At 33.7% G+C, this 21,842-nt stretch overlaps 1 pseudogene; it reads right to left on the minus strand.

The window, feature by feature from the left end:
• Positions 1-7,819: 7,819 nt before the first annotated feature.
• On the minus strand, positions 7,820-21,384 carry LOC135151121 (alpha,alpha-trehalose-phosphate synthase [UDP-forming] 5-like; annotated as a pseudogene).
• Between the last annotated feature and the right edge of the window lie 458 nt (positions 21,385-21,842).

A 21,842-nucleotide genomic window follows, 5' to 3' on the forward strand; every position in this document is an offset into this window, starting at 1 on the left:
AGAACTATAGTCAAGGCCAATAGCAACCTTCTTATCAACCCTTTGACTATCCAAGATCTCTTTCTGTAGAAAGGCAGAATTCTGATAGGCCCTAAGCTTAGTTTCTAGGTCAGCAATCTGAGACCTAAGGGACTCCTCAATTTCTGCACTACACTTCTCCTTATTCTCTAGATATTCAATTCTATCTTTAAGGTTAGTGTTGATGAGTTTCTCTAAAGCTAATTCATCTACTCTTTCTTCAAGTTTAGCTATCTTTAGAGAAAGACTACTGTTATCTGATTCTGAAGCTAATAAACTAGTGTGCAAGTTATACATCTCTTGACCTAGTTCATTTATAGTCTTTTTATAATCAGCAGTAGTCATGTCATCAACAGAAATTTCAGGAGATACCTGAGATGGAGATTCCTCGACAGTGTCAGCCATTAATGCAAAAGCATAATTGCTCTGGACAGGTTCATCATCAGAATCTGTGTCATCCCAGCTTTTTCCCTCAGCAATGTAAGCCCTTCCTTTGTGCTTGGCCACCATTGCTTCCAACTTAGCTTTTAGCTTCTCATTTTCTTTCTTCAGATCCTCATAAGAATTCTTCTTATCATATGAGTTGCTTCTGACAGGAGCTGCTTTGGGTTTCCTGCACTCTGTAGCAAAGTGCCCCAAGTCATTGCAGTTGTAGCATCTGACCTTGCTTTTGTCATACATGTTTGGTTTGAAACTGCCAGTACTCTTTGACCCTGAGCCTGAGTATCCTCCTTTACCTTGAAACTTGTTCCCTGAAGCTTTCTTGTACCGGGGGTTCTTTCTGAACTTGATATGCTTAAACCTTGCAGCCATATAAGCCATTGACTTATCTTCCAGCTGCTCCAGCTCTTCTTGAGTGTAGAACTCATCCTCCGGTTCTTCAGAAACTTCATCAACTTCAGCTTCTACAATTTCAGTAATGGTAGAAGGATAGTCAGCTTTGATGGATGAACAATCACTCTGAGCAACAGTGTGATCATTGATACCATATTCAACTAATTGTTGATAACCAAAGTATGGTTGATCAGCAATAAGTGCAGTGGTCTTCTGTAAGGCCATACTCTTGGATTCTGTTGATCCACCACCATATATAATCTTTCTCTGTTCAAGTTCCATCTCAAACGTCTTCAGTTTTCCAAACAGCTTTTCCAAAGTCATAGTCCTGAAGTCGCTTCTTTCCCGGATGGTCTCTGTCTTTACAACTAGATGGGGTGGCATCACAAATGAGAACTTTCTGTTAATCTCTTTCTGTGGATAAGTCTTTCCATGTAGTGTTAGTTCATTCAACAGCAACATGAACCTTTCATAGATTTGAGAAATGTTCTCTCCAGGTATTGCCTGAAATGCTTCATATCTGGCAATTAGCATATCGTATCTGTTTTCCCTGACTTCTTCAGATCCCTCCATCAATGCCTCAATAGTGTCCCACATCTGCTTTGAAGTTTTCAGACTTAGTATCAGATGTGTCATTGTCTTGGTCATTGATTCAACAATTATGAGTTGCAGATTATGATCCTGTGCAACATATTCCTTATCAGTGTCAGTGTATTCACTTTTCTCTTTGGGAACAGACTTCTGTGGAATACGAACACCATTTTCAACAGATTCAGGAATAATCTTCATAGGCACAAATGGACCATTTTCCAGAATCCCAATGAACATGGGATTAGCAACTCTGATGTACAGCAACATCTTCATCTTCCAGTTGTTGTAGTCATCCTTGTCAAATGGAGGTACTTTGATTCCTAACTTGTGTGTCGACATTGTTATCAGATAAAATTACGATTGTACGGACAGCTAGCTTTTCAGATTGGTTACGGATCTCAGATCTGTATATCGATCAGCTAAGCTCTGATACCAATTGTTAGGTCCAATCAGACGTAGAAGGGGGGGGTTGAATACGTCGTACCAATTTTCTTCGATTTAATTTAATTGCGGATAATCTTTGTTTCAGTCCATGTTAAATCAATCGTAAATAAATAACTCCGGCAAGTCGGGGAATATTCTTTGTATTAGAAATAATCCTCGGGTGCTACAAATTCCAACACAAGTGTCGGCTGCAGAGACTACAAACACTCTATTACAAACTCTCGATAAATACGATCTTCTAATTTAACTCTCGAGAATGTGTATAGTGTGTGCACTTACAAAGTGTGTAGTTGTTTTCAAATGAAAACACAAAGCCCTATTTATAGACTTTCCAACAACTAACCATGGTTAACGAGTTCGTCCTGGACGACTTGAGTTCGTCCTGGACGGATTCGTTTTATAAAAATAAAACTAACTCCAAAGAAATGAAAGTTGCGCCTGGAGTATATAGTGTATATATATATATCAAAGTTGCGCTTGATATACATATACACATATATATTTGAAAGTTGCGCCTCCTTTACACTCCTTTCTTTTGCCTTAGAACAAATTCAGAAATTGTTCCTTGATCACAGTTGGGGTCGCAACCTTTGACTTAGTCAAAGGTTGCGCTCCACACATGCCATCCACTGTCTTCACTGTGAAGAAACTGAAAGAAATAAACCAAGGGAAATGGATGCGCCTCTTGACTCAATTTGGAGTCGCAACCTTTGACCAAGTCAAAGGTTGCGCTCCATTCTTCAACTGTCTTCACTGTAGGCTGTAGATCTGAGTTAGACAAAATTCCATGAGCTTTTCTCTTTGAGGGGGGTCAAAGGCGCCAACTTTGACTTAGTCAAAGATTGCGCTTTGACCTCCACTGTTCTCAGTGTATGAGTTGGTACTTAGAAAGAAATCTAAGTGCTAATTCTCCATTAATATAAATATATATTCATATAATTAATTGTGTAAATAATTACTTGAATTAATTTATATTCAAGTAAATCACAATTAATGATATACATATATATTAGTATTAATTGAATTCTCCACTGATGATTTTTTAAAATCAAATTAATTGACTTGATCAATTAATCCGTTGATCGAATCCACTGAATATTTTCGTACGTCCTGACGTCCTGTGCACTGGTCTGGTTCACGAACGACTCGAACTGAAATAATTCTTTGAATCCTTTGCTTGATAATATACTTGATCAGTCATTCCGGGTTAGATGTTGCTTCGATAAATTTGATTATAAATAATCAAATTACATATACTGGAATCTTCTGGTCTTTGATACTTGATCTTCAGGCAATCTTGATAGCAGAAACAATTTGAACTTTATTCTTCACTGAGGCTTGAACATGTAAATGAACTTCTTCCAGTGGACGGATGCTCGTCTCAGATATCTTGATTGTCTTTGTCTGTTCGTATCGAATCTCCAACCTGTAGATTCCTGTATTATACTTACGTATTGTTTCCTGTCTTTTGATGTGTTGAGTTATCGTAATTACATTTATGTTACATTATGCTTTACAACACATGTTGCAGCATCTCGAAAACCTTGGGTACACAATATGCAACTCGGCTATTTCAGGTACACACTTTAAAGTTTGTGCAAACTACAGGTACACGTTTTGTAGTTTACTCTATTTATTATAATTCATTGAAATCAACGTGTATATTGTGACGTCCCACTTTCGATATGAACTAGCTTCTTAACCCGTGCAAAGCACGGGTTGCTTTAAATCACTTTCTTCAATATATGTTATATCTTGTTATTTATCTTTTTTATATTTATTTGTATTTTAAATCATAGTATGTTGATGTCTGTATATACACATATCCTCACTTTTATGATATTTATTAAAAATATAAATACAAAAAATATATTAAAATTCGGTTAAATCGATGACTAATTCGTCGAAAATTGGATTAATAGGGTCGAAAATCAGGTAGAATATTAAAATTTACAAAAAATTTTGGGGAAAATTTAAAATTTTAAAAATGATTATATATATATATATATATGTATATTATTTTTACATATATAATATTAAATTAATTCTGAATAATGATCCTATTAATCATTCTGATTAATCGCTGATTTTCTGATTCCCACTTTTTACAACACTGAATATTTATTTATTTATTATTAAATCATAATTTCATATAATATATCCAAAAAATTATAAAATATACATTTTTATAAAAACAAATAAACATTAAGGTTTAACTTTCGTAGACAAACATAGCCCCATAAGATACTTAATTCCTACATTATACATCAAGCAAGTCCATTGACTGCAATATCAAAATACATATTTTTATTTTTATATATAGAGAGGTCATTATTGACTTTTAAAACTAACTTATTTAATAGACATTAATGTCCAATCATTAATATACATTAATTATAACATGATTTTGGAATTAATTTAACATTATACATATAAATAATATATATCTAATCATTTTTAAAATTTTTTATTTTCCCCATCTTTTCTTTTTTTATAGACGTACGTTCAAATTTTGTGAATGAAAAATATCCTTTTTTTTTAAACAAAAGTGTTAATCTAATAATAGAAAGCCATACGCCATCTACACCAATGATCGAGTCGAACAAACTGAATGTATTTTAAGTAAAGGATAGTTTAGTCATTTTGGATTAAATTGATCAAGATTCGATTTTACTGCTACAAGTATGTGTCAGATACTTAGATATATAGAATAAAAAAAAAAAAGTTACCGGCTAATCACTCTTTCAGGCTTCTGGTCATTAGCCCTTGTACCGGGATGCTTGGCCAAACTGCTTCTTTTATCATCAACTACATTATATATTACATGATGTTTAAATACAATTGGAAATATAACATCTCATTATGTCAGCAGCAAAACTGCTTCTTTTATCATCAACTACAGTATATATTACATGATGTTTAAACACAATTGGAAATATAACATCTCATTATGTTAGCAGCCGCGCAACAATCGTCAGCTTAGAGTTTTGACTATGACAAAATAGTATACCTTCATCTACGATCGAACATTAAACTGCTCAGAAAGAATACCATCATTTTGACTCTGTTTTACATGATTTAAGGGTCTATTTTATGTAACTTTTCGCAAGGATTTCAAATATATAATTTGTTTTACGTTTGTAATCAATAGAGAGTAAATAAAAAGTACACGAGTGTACCATAGAGAGTAAATTAAAAGTACGAGCGTACCATCGGTAGAAGTCAAAAATGCGATGGTACCATTGAAAAAAACCACTTCTACAAGGGTACCATCAAGTACCATCAAGAATTTTCCTAGATATAATTTAAATTTATATTTACTTGTATTTTAAGTCTTATTATCTTGATGTCTAAATGTACATATATCCTTACTATGATGCTATTTATTAAAATGTAAATATAAAAAATATACACTATTTAAAATTTTATTATATAATTAAATTATAATTCACCTAAAATTATTGAAAATTTGATAAAAACAAATAAGATTCTTGTCGAATCAGAGTCCTTATCGTATAGTTAAAAAATCATATATATGATTTCATTATATCATATATATAATTTAATTAAATCACAATAATTAAATATTCTAAAAATCGGCCGATTAACCGAATAATCGATAACAGAAGAATTTTTAATATGATTTAGTAAAATTCGATTAAATCGATGATTAATTGGTCAAAATTGGATTAATTAGTCAAAAATCACGTAGAATATTAAAATTTACAAAATTTGTGGGGAAAATTTAAAATTTAAAAATGATTAGATATATATTATCTATATGTATAATATTAAAATAATTTCAAATAATGATCATGTTATAATTAATGTATATAAATGCTTAGACATTAATGTATAATAAATACATTGCTTAGACATTAATGCATAATAAATGCGTTAGTATTAAAAGTCAATAATAACCTTTATATATATTAAAATATGTGTATTAAGCAAAGGGTATATTAGTCCTATCGAATTAATTTACAATGATTAGACATTAATGTCTAATAAATACGTTAGTGTTAAAAGTCAATAATAACTTTTATATATATAAATATTGTATAATGAGCAAAGGGTAAATTAGTCGTTTTGAATTAAATTACTCATGGTTGCTGTATTATATATATAATAGATGTCTAAATTAATTTATCATTATTTGTAAAAATACGTTAAAATCATTTAAATCAACATATATATTGTGACGTCTCATTTTTGGTACGAGCAGCCTGCGATATTAATGATGACTGGTATGTTTGCCCGCTCTTACAAATTATTTTTTTATACATTATATGTTTACTTAATTTCGCATTTGATTAATAAAGAAAAACACTGTTTTTTCGATTTTGTAAATGATAAGATTTTAATATAATTTTTTTGTTTGTTGATAATCATGCGTATTTGGATACAAATGTAACGTACAAATTATTTTTATAGTTGAGTAACGATATTACTCTTCAAAAGTAGTGTGTCTGTAATTGTAAATTAAATTATACTGTAGTAAATATGTCATTTTTAAAATATTAAATTTTGATCTAATTATAATGAATTGAATTATGTAATTTAATTTATAATTATGTTAGTAAAAATCAGACGAAAATAGAAGATTATATTTATTTACTCAAAAAAAAATTATATTTATAAATCTTTTGAAGTAAGACAAATTAGTGCAAATATAATATAAAATTTGTAAGATTTAATAAATTTAATTCAATTAAAAAATTCTTTTTTGTTTCGTTGATATCCAATATGGACATAGATCATTTAATACCAATTCGGAAATGAAATACATATATATATATATATATAGAGAGAGAATCATATAGATCTTTTAATTTTAAAAATAAAAATAAAATTTGTATAAGTGAAGAGAAATTTGATTTCTTTTAAATTAGTAAAATTATCTATGCTGATTCATTATATTGACTTTGTATTTTTATGGTACCTCCCACCTAATTATACTTTAATTAAAATCAAATAACAGTAACCATTACATCCCATTTTTAGTTTCTTCTTGCACAACCATTTGTTTTCCTCTGGGACACAAAGCTTAGTATCTTTGTCCGCTACGTATTTATTTACTCTTTTTATTTCACTGCTTGGTTTTGTATTTTAAAATATGTGATCTATTAGTATTTTTTATATATACATCAAAGAAATTAGTAGATGTAAATTATTTTTTTACAAAATTTTATAATATCCCGTGAGTTTTAAATTACAAAGAATTAAAAGAAATTGCTTAAAAAATGTTACAATTATTTTGATTGCTTAAAATTATTTTGTTGTTTGGCGCCACCGCTGAGCTGCAATAGTCGTTTGGTGTGAACATGGCATCGCCTTCAGGAGTCAGGTTTTTGTATGGGAATCCATTGAAGATGAAACCTTCATGGAAGAAAATGTTGCCCTAAACAGAGCTAACAGTATTCCAGGCAGTATGACAAGTTTGCACAACATGGTTAGTATGACATCAGTGCTGTCTTGCTCAACTATTTATGCAATGAAATGGCCTTATTTTCCCTTTTTTATTTTCAGAAATAATATTTTTCATTCTCTGTCAGTTATTCCCCGCCGAGAAATTTGAGGCACATTTCTCCAAAGAAGGACCTGCCATAGCACTCATTATGACCTCAAACATATCGTCATCGGAACGGTCATCACCAACACAAAGAACATCCGGAAGCATCACTTTTGTCTGCATAGTTTCCAAGAGGCGTTCAGCCACAAGGCCTTTGCTGACACCCTGCTTACATAAACTTGGGCGTGATGAAGAACAGTAAAGCATCATAGCATTAATCTGTGCGTGTAAGGTTGGGTGGGTGGTTGCGAGTGTGGATATATAGCAATTCATCAAGTTAAACTTATACGGTTATATATTGATATTACTTTAGGCACAAGCCTGTTGTTCATAACAAATAGATGACAAGTTAAGGAAGAGTGCATCGTAGAGCCTTGACCATATATTATTGATTAACCTTTAGAATTGATATCGTCTAAAGTCTCATTACATCCATTGCATATGTGACCAACATATGAGAAAAAGAACAGTGAATACATTACTGACACCTGAGGTATAACTTCCATAATGTTTAGACCACTCTTAACAGAAACAGGTTCAATTGCTGGAACACTCTCCAAGTGATCTAAAAGCTCCGTAGCCTGACATGACCCCAAATCTGGATCTGCAAACTGGTAATTCCAAACAAGTCCACTCTCTTTGGCCTCAATGGTAAAACCATCAGTAGTTTCTGTGTACAATTTCATTACTGGCTCAGCAATCTGTTTCCAGTAAAAATCAGGTAGAGTAACACAGGTTTCCCATTCTGCATCTGCATTTGGCCTGAAAAGAGAGACAAAGAGAAAGGATTTATTTGGTTTCAAAAGAATGTATACAAACTACTGAATAAAGTTTCACTAACAATGATCATTACAGAGACTACTTCGCCTAAAAAGCAGATTTATTAACAAAGCTTCGAATGAAAACAAGAGTGGAAGTCCGTCCCACTACGTGAAGGTCGTCTGAAGCCTGAAATATCTTCCACAAGTTGCAGTTTTATATGCTGTTAAGTGTATTAAAAATAGAATGTGTACAAACATTAGGCTGCTGTCAGAATTTTGTGCACATCATCATCATGATAGGCAAGACATATATATATATTCATTTCCAATCAAACAGACCTAACAGTTTCCTAGGGAGACCAAGGAAGTCCAGATACAACTAAATTTTACAAACATATAAGTATCAGAAAAAGTCGTACCTCAAAAAATAACCATGCTCTGCTGCGACCTGCGAGTCCTAATTTTCCACAAGAAGTGAACCATTCAGCTAAAGTTTTCTTAACCTTTCCACTAACAATGAACACAACATTCTTGGGATCCCTGCATAAGTTGTTTAACATTCCAACAGCTTCAACAATTAGGACTTTCACAGATTGAGCGTTGCATCATCATTGTACCATTATAGTTCAAAAGAACTGCGCAATTTTTCGTTCTCTTATAAGCAGACACAATATGGTCAACTGAGAGCTTCCTAAAATTTGGATCCAAAGCAATTACGCGGAATCCTAAACCAAAACCTATAACCCAGCACCTTCTCCTCACATGATCCCTACATGCCCTTTCAAGATCTTGCAAAAAACTGTGAGTCCAGTATGGAACATCATGGGTGCTCACATATCGGTCTCACTTGTCATGCTCACATACCGAAACATAAGCTTGCCACAGAGACCTATCGAACAGGCCACCAAGATCAGGGGGGGAGAGGAAGCATGTAGTGGAACAGGGGCCAGAGTTGCTGTTTACAGAACCCATGATAGTATTTACCTAAAAGGGTTTTATATCAAACTGGCACTCGTTACGTCAAAATATCTCACTTGACCCACACATCTCAACAGGGACTCATTTAAGCCACTATAAACCAAATACATATCATTTTACCCACATCACTATTCATACCTCTTTACTTAATCATTTGTCAAAAATTAACCGTTTGGTTTTTTACAACGAAACCACTTCGAGTACTTTCATAATTGTCTCTAGTATTTATAAAAATAATTTGAGAATTTTTAAAGCAACATAACTATGTAATTAAAAATATATGTAGCTCTAAATATATATTTATTTGATCACCCTTGTTATGTTGCTTTATAATTTCTCAAATTATTTTGATAAATACTAGAGATAATTATGAAAGTACTCGAAGTGGTTTCGTAGTAAAAAATCAAACGGTTAATTTTTTATAAATGATTAAGTAAAAAGGTATGAATAGTATGTGGGTAAAATGATATGTATTTGGTTTATAGTGGCTTAAATGAGCCCCGTTGAGATGTGTGGATCAAGTGAGATATTTTAACCTAACGAGTGGCCTGTTTGATATAAACCCTTTTACTAAGAAGGTCAGGAGGCACAAAAGCTGGCACACATTTGAACGTTTCAAGCGAAGTTCGGGCAACATCTTCTTGCTCACTTGGATCAATCTCTTCTCCAAGACACCCAACATAGATAACTTCCACATCTTGTGCAAGGCCATCTTTTAGTTGTCGAAGAAGGGAATCCTCATTCCAACTGAAGTTCCACCCTCTACCATCAGATCTTCTATGTGCCCGGAGTGGAAGTTGGTTTCCAACAATTATCATCCTTCCTGTTGAGATGGATGATAATTACTAACCTCTTAGTCTCTTTCTTCCTGTAACCGTACAACATTTCTCCCAACTTTGTTTTAGTAAACCCCTTGTCTAATTAAGGAAAATTGCAAGGCTGGTACATATATTTCCAGCTGACCATTTCTTGTCTGCTTGCAACTTATCTTAAAAGAGCTGAAAATACAAAATTAAATACAGAACCTGAACCCTAAGTCTAAAGATCTTCATCAGCCTTGCCCCAGTTCTTAATGTTGGTCAAAAGAGTCAGTGTAGCGGAAATCATGCTTTTCATGTAAATAGAGAGCTTGAAACCGGAACCTCCATTTTAATGCGTCCCTGCCACCCCAACTCCGTTTTGGTTTCCTTTCTGTAATATGGTTGCTAGGAGTTGACACAAAGAACATTGATTTTTACGTAGCCTGTTTTCGGAGGCACCCATGTGTGACAAACTTTATATTCAAAAGTTTGTGATTTTAAATGTGGTATGAGTGCTTCCTTTAAGGAGTGCTTATATTAACTTTTGAACATAATCTTTAAGAGTAATAACAGCTATTTTCTTTTGCCCCTGAGTATAAATCCTCTAGCTGTAGTCTGCATTATAATATCCGTACTAAGGTATCCGAATAATATGACTGAACCTGCCATGGTTTGATGCCTTATTTATCTAGTATTAAGTATACCCTCAGCGGTGGATATTTGAAGTGCTTGCACCTATGTAGGTGAGTTCTGTTACCGTTTTTATCTATTGGTAAAATGCAACTTCCCAATAAGATCTTTCCTCACTGCCAAAATGTGGACATGCATTGTTTAATAGTGTACTCATCGGGGCCTGGAACTTGCCCCGACGGCCGGGTATAGGTCGCACGCTTAAGCGCCATCCATTTTCGGGGCTAGTTGATTCGGCAAGTGAGTTGTTACACACTCCTTGGCGGATTTTGACTTCCATGACCACCATCCTGCTGTCTTAATCGACCAACGCCCTTTGTGGGTTCTAGGTTAGCGCGCAGTTGGGCACCGTAACCCGGCTTCCGGTTCATTTATACTTTGATGATGGGGATGAAATACGAAACGTATGGATCTTGTTGGCATGTTGTTTTGGATTAAGGTGATTTGTATTCACTATATTTGCAATTTCCGCCAGATGGTCTTAAACCTAAATTTTTCTTACGTATGAGAGGATACAGTGTCATATCATTCATTTTAGGGTTTTTTTTATTCAACACAATTTTCTACGGGATGCATGATAGATTAACATTCGACGAATAATATGTGTTTTATAAGTGTATTCTTGTTCTCTATGGTGGTCCTTGCAAAAGTACAATTCCTCTCAATACTTATTGGTAGGGATGGCAACGGGTCGGGTCGGGTCGGGTTTCTTAAGATCCAGACCCGATCCATTATATTTCGGGTCGGTTCGGGTTCGGGTCCGGGTCTGGAAAATGAAGATCCGGATCCGATCCGTCGGGTTTTTTCGGGTTTCGGTTCGGGTTCGGGTCTCATTCGGGTATTTAAAAAATAAAATTAAATAAAAAATAAAAATTATATAGCTATAAAAAATGTGATGATTGATTTTTTTTTTAAATTTAGGAACATAAAAAAGGGTTTTACAAGTTTCGTCTAATACATTAAACACGTGAAACATGTTAACTTAATTGTATACAATCATTTAACTTATCATTTATCATTTATATTTTATTATATTTAGATTTTTTAATGCACAATAACTGAGAAAAATATTGATGAAATAAATATAAATTATGTATTGAGCATATAAAATTAAGTAAAATGTTAATATTCATACCTAATAATTCACAATATTTTAATATATATACTTTACATTAAACACATAATATATATATATATATATATAATATTTTGTATCGAGTTTTTATCGGGTCTCGGGTTCGGATCGGGTTTTAATCGGGTTTCGGGTTTCGGGTCGGGTCTCGGTTCGGAATACCTGAGATCCAGATCCAGATCCAAACTCTTTCGGGTCTAAAAATAAGATCCAGATCCGGATCCAGATCCAAAAAAATCGGGTTCGGGTAGACCCAATCGGGTCGGTACGCGTCGGGTATCCACCGGGTCGGATAAAACTGCCATCCCTACTTATTGGTCTTCTGTTTATATCAGGTTCAACTCTTTGATATATTACGTTAATTACAACCTACAAGCACAATGCAATTAGCAGAGCCTTTGATCTGATTACAAAACATTCCACACTTAATACAGGGCCCTTGAGGCCCTTAGGTATTTGAGGTAAATGAACGAAATTTAGGCGAATAATTTACTCATTATCAGTTCTTATGTCAAATAGACTAATCTTGGGCTTAACATGCGATGATTATTTGTTATTGAGCATGCAACATACGTCTGTTCTGATTACATGTTACATTTTGAAACACTGCGTGTCTATCTTGTCAAGATATAAGGCTTGTGTAAACATCAAAGTTCTCCAGTGAACGAAGTCTAATGTCCTACAAAAGATGATCATAGTATAATGTTATTGTTAGCACAATACTTGGAATCATACTATACTGTTAGCAAAATACTTGGAATATAATTAATATAAGCAAGCACTAGCTTACATTGTAAATAACTAGTTGAAAAGCCGCGCGTTGCGGCGGCCTATAAAAATTATATTAACGATACAAAATTAATATTTATAGAATAAAATAAATTTACGGCGACTTATAAAAATTATATTATTAATTCAAAATTAATAGTTGTAGACTAAATAAATTTTATATTATAAGCATCTCGATGCAATATTAATATTAATTTGATGAGTGAAAAAATGAAAATAAATTTCTACATATAATTAACGATATAAAGCACAACAAATCTTTACTTTACTTATGATCTTTTTTCAAGTAATCATGTTCTTCATTGACATTAGTATTAACTTTTCCAACACTACTTTTTAGACATGTACATCATCTCTGCATATAAAAAACATATGGCTTTTTAACAAAACTGATTGATGACATCTAGCTATATACATCGATTGATCAGTAAATCTTGCAAGAACATGGGTGTTTTAAAGTTTAAAAGACATTGGGATGCAAGCGGTCTATAACTCCTTGCTTGCAACAATTTTTATTTTTTTAATACCGTAACAGTGTTCACTTAGAAGGTGCTTGAACCGAGCAAACAGATATTGTGGAAGTGTTGCATGAATAAAATTTTTCCTCTATACAAAGTAAATCATATAAAAATTAACAACAACAAACATGTCTGATTAATAAAACAAATATTATAAAAAAAATAGGGAACAAAAGTATATATTACTGACAGTTAATTTATTGACTTTTTCATCCATCAATATCATGTCAAGACTGTATTGTTCTCTCGTGTTTGGATTCGTCGACTCCCATATTCGACAAACTCTTACTTTTATCAGCCAATCATCTCTATCGCTATTAAAAGCATCTAGTATAGTGTAACTCTGTAACTCATTATTATATTAGATAGAGAAGACAAATAAACTCAACAAAAAATTATGCGTGTTAAATTTTATGATATCTGACCTCAATTTATAGGGGTTGATTTGAGAAAAAACCGATTTATCAAAAATACTTTCTATTTTTATATACACCTTTTCCAAAAATATGATGATAATTTTAAATTCTTATTTGATTTTGATATTTTTTTTAAAAAAGTAGTTCTAAAACTTTCTTCAAATATGATGACAGTTTCAAATTCTAAGATTTTGATATTTTGAAAAAAAAAATAGTTCTGAAACTTTCTTCCTATATATTCGAAACTAAAAAAAACAGTTTTTATTTTTGATATGTTTTAATCCAAAAATTCCAGAAAATTAAAAAAATAAAACAGAACTCTCTGAGAGGCGCCACCTAAACGATCCATGCTTCTCCTTTATATAAGTATATTGATATTGATTTCTACTAAGATTAACTTGATGAGTGTTAATAATTTGTTGACCCATTATGTTAAGGAAAAAATGAACTTTACTACTAAGATTATTGTATCAAACTCGAAGAAAAAGTTTCAAGAAGTATATATGGCAACAAAAACATAGATTTACTGATTTAAATATTTTGATAATTAGTTCTCTCCAGAAGTAAATACAGTAGTCAGTTTCACTCCCTCACTCCTCTGTTAATATGCACTTCCATATTCTTGGTTAGTTATATCAGAGTGGTCAGAATAAGTATTCATTCTCACACTTGAATCCCTTAACAGAACTTGGTAATGAGCAAGATAAGATGTACAGCATTCGCTCACATATGCACAGGATAAGATAATCGATTAAGTAAATCTGTTTCCCCTGTGAAAAGAAATTTTGGCTTACCTTCATTCATGGTATAATTCTCTCTCGTGCTTCAAATTTGTAGTTGCTCGCGAAATTCCTATAAACGTCTTTTTGTATAGTGAGGATCATCATCTGCATCAGCCACTGATTAGTTGATCTGAAAGCCTGCAAATGTATATTAGTGGCTGTATTATACAACATTATAATAGATGACCTCCTAAGAGAACCTCTTGAATGTTCCAAATAGATATTTTTCGGAATGTTATGCTAAAAGGTTAGAACATGCATTACTATAGTAATTCAGGAGAAAGTTAAGACATGGAAGGACTAACTTGTGTGTTCCTTGAATTTTGACTATCAGCAGATTGGCTGTTGGTGGTTGCAAATTTCCCACTTGTACCTTGATTTGTCCCATATTGGATATTCTGCTCGCCTGTTCAGGTGGTTCTGAAGCTACCGATGAGGCTGCGGGTGTGAAATGCTGGTATATAATGGACGAGGTGACCCTTGAGATGTTTGTGTCTTCTGTGGTTGTCACGAGTAATCATTAACTTCATCTTGATCAGGTGGTGATGATATCTCTGAAAAGGCTGCCTTGTATCAGAGGATATTAACACTAAACAAAAGGCAAAGAAAATAATTCCTAATTTTGGATTGCACAGCTTGCAATATCCTCTATAAATTGGTATTCGATTTTCATCACTCTGTAGCTCACAACATAGTTCAGTTGTTAGATTGCAATGAAAATGAAAGTTTCATACCTGCAATATATGTTGTGTATGTGCTTCTGTGACAGCAGAATCGTTAGTAGCTGGATAGTGCAATCCTTCCACTCTCTCGCCTTGCTTGCAGGCTCTTACAGGGCCATCAGCCATCACATATGTTGCAGTAGACTAAATCAGCAAAAGCAATGCCTTTGTCAGTATGTCAGGAACCCTGCTTACCAGAAGTATCTCAAGTCTCCTGATGCTAAGAAGGTTTCAAAAGCATGCAAGGTTCTTTTTCCTAAGTGTTAAGAATCCTCTAATTCCAGTGGAATTTCGAAAATATATGGTAGGAATAAGAAACGCCTTCCTGGCTGATCCAAAATGTGTCATTGTTCACTACATGGTGTCATTGGTAAGAATGCGTTAATGTAAAAAATTTAGGTTTTATGGAGGAATAAAAGCTATTTCAAATATCACGAGGGAGCTGATGAACTATCTTTACCAAATCTTGCTTCTAAATAAATCTAACTCATTGCAGCCCTACTTATTAGACCTTGAAGTAGATGAAAGAATTCAAATTTTAAGAAACCTAATAGCGATATGTACAAGCTAATCCACAAATTTAAAGCCTGCAGACAATATATTCAACAAGCAGTAATAATTCATTCAAAAGCAAACAAGAAAATTCAATAGAAACATAAAAAGGATAAAGCCGGGTTTGTTCAATAATAGGCTACAATCATATGACCAAGAAACGATAAAATGAAAGTTGCATGCTCGATTCTGATGCCCCCAATTCCTATCAATCCAATCCTAGACTAAGAATTACATGTTGCCTTAGAATTAGCTGAAAGCTCCTGCCAATTGATGCTCAAGTTGATAATGTATTATATAGCTAATAGACACTATTGATCATTGATTATAAATTCCTTGTTTTTTTAATTGGCCAACAAAAAAAAAGGTTTCAGTTTGATTAATGAATCAGTTTCCTCGTATCTGCCAAAATAACGTCATTTTAACATGTATTAAATTGACAGTTAAAACAGAACAAAATCAATCGTTTCAACAGATACTCCTCTTACAAAATACAAATAATCCCCTTACAAAGTTTAATAACCGAGTAAGAAAGATACCTAATAACTTTAATGATAGAATCCTCTTCTCACTTTTGAGTATCGATTGGGATTTTCACCAGAGACAGCAACCAATCCTCCTCGTCAATTTTTGTAACTGCTTTACCAGCTAGATTAGCAGCCTAATTCACAGAAAATAAATAAGAGCACACACATTAAAGAAGTATACAAATCAATCAAATGAACAAAATTTAAGCTAGGCTATGGTAACATAAGAACTACATTAAGCTACACCGAGAAACAATAGAACTTACATCCGACAACTTGTCTCCAGCCGTTACCTTCTGTGTTTTAATAGGAATTTGAACGCACTCATCGTCATCTAGAAATTCAATTCGATTCCATTTCAAACATTACATATGTACACACGCAGAATCACACACATGTATATGAAAAATTAGAAACGAACCGTCTAAAGAAACAAGATCAAGAGGTTGAAGGCGGCTGTAGTCGAACAGAGGCTCGAGTTTTAAAAAAAGCACCTTATCCGCATAGAGCATTTAAAGCACTGGCTGGGACATGATGATCAATTATCTAGAGGTGAATCGAGATGTAGGTTGATTGGCGTCAGACAAGGAAGGGGTGTAGCAATTATACAAAGTCATAACACACTGACATCTCAAAGCTATTCATGTACACTCAATTTTCATTCTTGTCGTGGCACCCCTTCATCCTTTTTACATGGAATTGATTTTCGATATAAGTTATTAGCATAAGAGCAAAGTGAAGAGTTTAAACAAAGTAAGAGCTTCATTAATAAATATATATATATATATATATATATATATATATATATATAGGGTAGCACTCCATAGCATACCTCTTATATGGAGTTAGGTAGCACACCATTATAAATATATACCTAATATATATTCTATTATATTTTTTATGAAATATAATTGCAAATTTTGATTATTAAACCGAAAACGAAGTTATACAATTTTTTTATTCCAAAGATCATCTAAAATTATGCAATATCTCAACATGATTCTATAACAGAATAATAATCATCCGGAATTATTCTGTTGTAGAATCAGTTTCGAAAATATATTTTTTTAATCAAATTTTAAGTGTTAAATTACTTAAAATAGATTTATTTTATAGTATTCTATATTGGAATCACGTTTTATATGTATTCTATAACAGAATTTATAATAAAATTGATGATTTATAGTGGCGCACTATGTAACTCCATATAAGGAGTCCCTCTCTGGAATGTTGGCCTATATATATATATATATATATATATATATATATATATATATATATATATATATATATATATATATATATATATATATATATATATATGTAGAGAAGCCATTTTTGCTGTTTGTTGAGTATGAGTTATTGAGTTGTGACACCTCTTCTAGTTGATGCCTTATCTTCCAACTTCATAAGTTTTTGCGGTGAATGGGCTTATTTTGTCTCGCTTTTGTCTTCACTGTCCACCAAGTCAATCACGTCAATCAAAGCTGTCACCCTCTCGTACAATAGCTTCAGAAAGCACCCTCTTGTACAATAGCTTCAAACAAGAAGCTGGTATAAATTGTAATTGGACAGATGTTAAATTTTGACTACAAATGAGTGAAAACATCGAGGAAGAGTTCTTAAAACCTAGAATATCCAATGAATTTAATTTTCTGTTATATTTTGCAGCTATCTGAAACTACACCGGAAAGCAAAATATGGACTACATTAACTTGTGTTTCAGATAAATAACAATTAAGATAAGACACTGCGGTAGGGTTGTTAGATGCAAATAATATCAGGAGAAAATTAACTGAATATGGATATCGAAATATATAAAACAGGATACAACTAAGTTCATCTACCTCTGGCAACTCTGACCTCAAGTGGAGACTCTTCTTCCATCCAGGTATACACAAAAGCAAAGAAGTCGTCTGCTCTGCAGTCAATATTTGCTCAGCAGCAGTACTGGGAGAGGGAAAACTTCACGAACACAGTTTCTGCAGTGCCATCACCTGAATTGAGGAACATCAAGTGATCCTTGCAGCCGCTCCCATGTATTTTGACTAATACCGTTGAAGGGGATGCAGGCCTGCGTGTTTATATACCTCATTTCAGCCACATATCCACTGAACACACATTAGATACATTTGTCAAGAAGATACTATTATGCCTTTAAATAATATTCAAAACTGTTTGATAACCAACTCTCTCAATAAGCCTTAATTAGTTCTAATATTGCGATTACACAGATCTCCGAGAGCCTCCCCAAAGAGTAGCATGTTAAACAACCTACTCTTCCAAAACAAGTGAAGATTGTGCAAAAAACCCCAGGATGATGCATCAAAGCCGTCTTAAATCTATTCCCAAATCCCAAATAATCCCCCAAAAAACATACATTATCTATCTCTGTCTTCTTCGACTCAAAAAGATGAATCAACTCATGCAGAACTGCCACAGTTTATTTCTCCGCATGATCAGTATCATGGCCCAAATATAAAGCATCCTCATAGGGCGAAATATACGGCAAATTGCCGCTCAGTAACCCAATCCCTTACCTTCTTTTGCAAATCAAACCCTCTGGGCAAAGTCATCGAAAAGCTAACAAGCATTCTTCCCTTTTCCCTCATCCTCAATTATAACATAAAAGGCCGAATCTTTTCTCCAAGAAACCAATTCCAACCCAAACCCAAAATTCTCCATACTAACAATCTGAAAATAATTAGGAAAATCAGGAAGCAAATCAAGAACATAATTAAAGGCAAGCCCAGATCTAATTTCAACTTATCAATAACAAATAAAGGAAGCTTGTTTCTTTTCGTCAACATCAAAAGCTTCACAAGTCTCCCAGCAGAATCCAATTTTTGCTTGGGTGAATTAAAAATCAAAGTTTCCAACTTATGTAATCTAAGGGCTTGTCTAGTGACTCTAACTTGAGGGTGTGACAAAGGTTTAAGAGACAAGAAATGAACCCACGGGACTGATAAGTTTCTGCCTATCGCAACAGTTGAGAAATAAAAAAACTCATAATTTCACAAAGGTAAAGTTAACTGGGATCCGCCAAAAAAATCAGCAAACTCTAGACAATAAAAGCAGGATATACACATAATTTATTCCATTGAATTCAACTTCAAGTTATAATTTCAGATTATTAGAACGAATCAATGTATTTGTGTAGAATAAGAACCCTAAAATTAGAGACGTACCAGAAGCGACGTGAAGAGCTTCGCAGATGCAAGTGAAAAATAACCACTTAGCAGCATCCATTTGTCAGAGAAGACTTCTGCAGCATCATTTTCAGAAGAGAGGTTGAAAGGGCGGTGAAGACTGAAGAAGCTGAGAAGCAAACAGACGAGGGTACAAATAAGTTGGAAAATGCTATAGAGAGAAGTAACCAAGGGTAGTCCAGTAAAATCACACAGATTATAATGTGGCACGTTGGTCTATTATATATATAATAATAGATTTGTGAACATAGCAGTCACCTTTTGTCCAAGTTCACCAATAGAATTTCTAATACATCGTTCTATTCTTGCAGGCACAAGCGCACAAGCTTACGAACATTGGCAGACGGTGAATATTCTTCCAGGATGATGTTCCATTATGACTCAATATCAAAAAATCTCTGTATATATTTTTGGCTTTATTAAAATGTTTAGCTGCTTTGATATCCTGCGTAGCATATATAAGACTTGTAACATAATCACCCTACACCAGTCCAAGCATAAAGACCAAACCTCAGAACTTAAGTGCTTTTGCCATATTATAATAGAATTTTATACATTAAAATGAACCCCTTCTGTTTATGGATTTCCACTTGACATGTAGTTTTAGGTCGGTTAGAAGCAGGATTTCAGAAGGAAGCAGCGGGACATGAAATCAGTTTAATCAGAGGATATAACATTAAACAAAAGGCAAAGACAATAATTTCTGAATCTCTTTTAGGAGTTCTCTTTGTTTACTATATTAAATATTCCTACAATGAACAGGCAAAAATCCTGCATCTGAAATATGCATATCTTGCACAGATTTGGTAAAGTTCATGTTCATAGTATAATTTAACGAGATGTTTGAATAAGAGGCAATAGCATAGGCCTACAGTAGCTTAAAGGACTCACCTAGTTTGTTAAATCATACACGACAATTGCAGCTGCAGCTCCGCCATAGTACATTGGAGCTAAGCTATGATATCTCTCTTGACCGGCAGTATCCCATATTTCAAATTTTACAGTTGCCTCATTAACAGCCACTGTTTGTAAGAAAAATGCAGCGCCTATTCTTGATTCCTGAAAAATAATAGCAAATTAATCTGAGCAGAAATTTCTAGGAAGATACTATTGTTTACTTGCAGAACCCAATGAAAAACACTGAAAGATAATATGTTTACCTGAAATTCAATGAATTGCCCTTTTACAAACGGCATAACCAGGCTTGATTTTCCGGTTCCAACATATCCCAGAAGCACCTAAATGCAGCTGGAGCTGGAGCTGAAAGAAATTGTTGATAATTCTTTCAGGAATGGGCGGTGATGATGTTTGTAATGATAACTGGAATGTGGGCTTAGTTTCACAGGTGAAAGTGAAATCTGCAGCGACAATGATTTTTGGAATAGCTGTTGAAAACTTGTGTGATTTGTCTTCAACGTAAGAAACGACACTTGTGATGACTGTGACACTTGAGGTGGTAGTTGCAAGAAGCTAGTAGTCTTTGCCTGAGGAGGTGAATAACCCGGTGTTGATGCTTGCGGAGTCTGTTGAAATAGACTATTAGTATCCACAAAATGAAGTGACCCTGGTTATTTTGTACCTCCTAGTAAAACATGCAGTTGTGCTTGTCCCTGAGTTGGGGCTGCAGAAAATGGTTGTTGCTGGTGATTCTGGATGTTAGGCATGACCCCTGTAATTTTGTTGCTAGGAGCTCCTTTTGAATACTTGTCATTTTGGTTGGAACAGCTGCAGCCATAGCCGTTGATGCAACACAAACTAGACATTCTACCACTTGTGCCTCATCGGACACTCTCAATTCTGAGTGGCAGAAATTACATTTCTTTGTTGTGACCGACATCTTATATATCAGTAGCTAAAGGGGTTCGAGGGAGAGTGAGAAGTTGGTAAGAGGTAGGGAGTAGAGTGGTTTGGTGAGGCTTAAGTTTGTTACTGGTGAACATTTATAGAGAAACTGCTGGTAGTGGTTCCCCTATGGTGTACACTGTACACTACTCGAGTCTGAGGAAACTTTCCAATACTAACCGACTATTAAGACAAATGGTACTAAAATATTAAAATTAACGGAGAACTCAAGACAATAGTGAGTTTTTAATTTTCATAAGGTCTGCGCGTCTTGACTGCGTGCATACAACCATAATGTCAATTACCATGCAGAGAAATTATGAAAGTAAATACATATGCAAAAAACAAACAAGGGAAAGATAAAATAATTTAATGGCACAAAATACCAAAGGAGCTCATACAAAAATCGAAATTAAATAGTGTTTTAAGCAACAAGTTCCAAGAACAATAAAATTGTTCACCTAAATAGATAAGAGGACCACAATAAAAAAATACTTGGACGATCAAACATAAAAACAAGAGCTGATTATACCACCATGATCGGGCTTCTTAGCTGTAATCAGGAGACTAGAAGTATGGAGAACATCCTTTCTTTGCAGTGTAGGCTCATTAAAAGAAAGCGGGTCGCCCATGTTGGAAGATGGGACGGCGAAAAAGTTCAAGAC

The sequence above is a fragment of the Daucus carota genome, chromosome 3, assembly GCF_001625215.2.
Source record: "Daucus carota subsp. sativus chromosome 3, DH1 v3.0, whole genome shotgun sequence".
NCBI classification, from domain to species: domain Eukaryota; kingdom Viridiplantae; phylum Streptophyta; class Magnoliopsida; order Apiales; family Apiaceae; genus Daucus; species Daucus carota.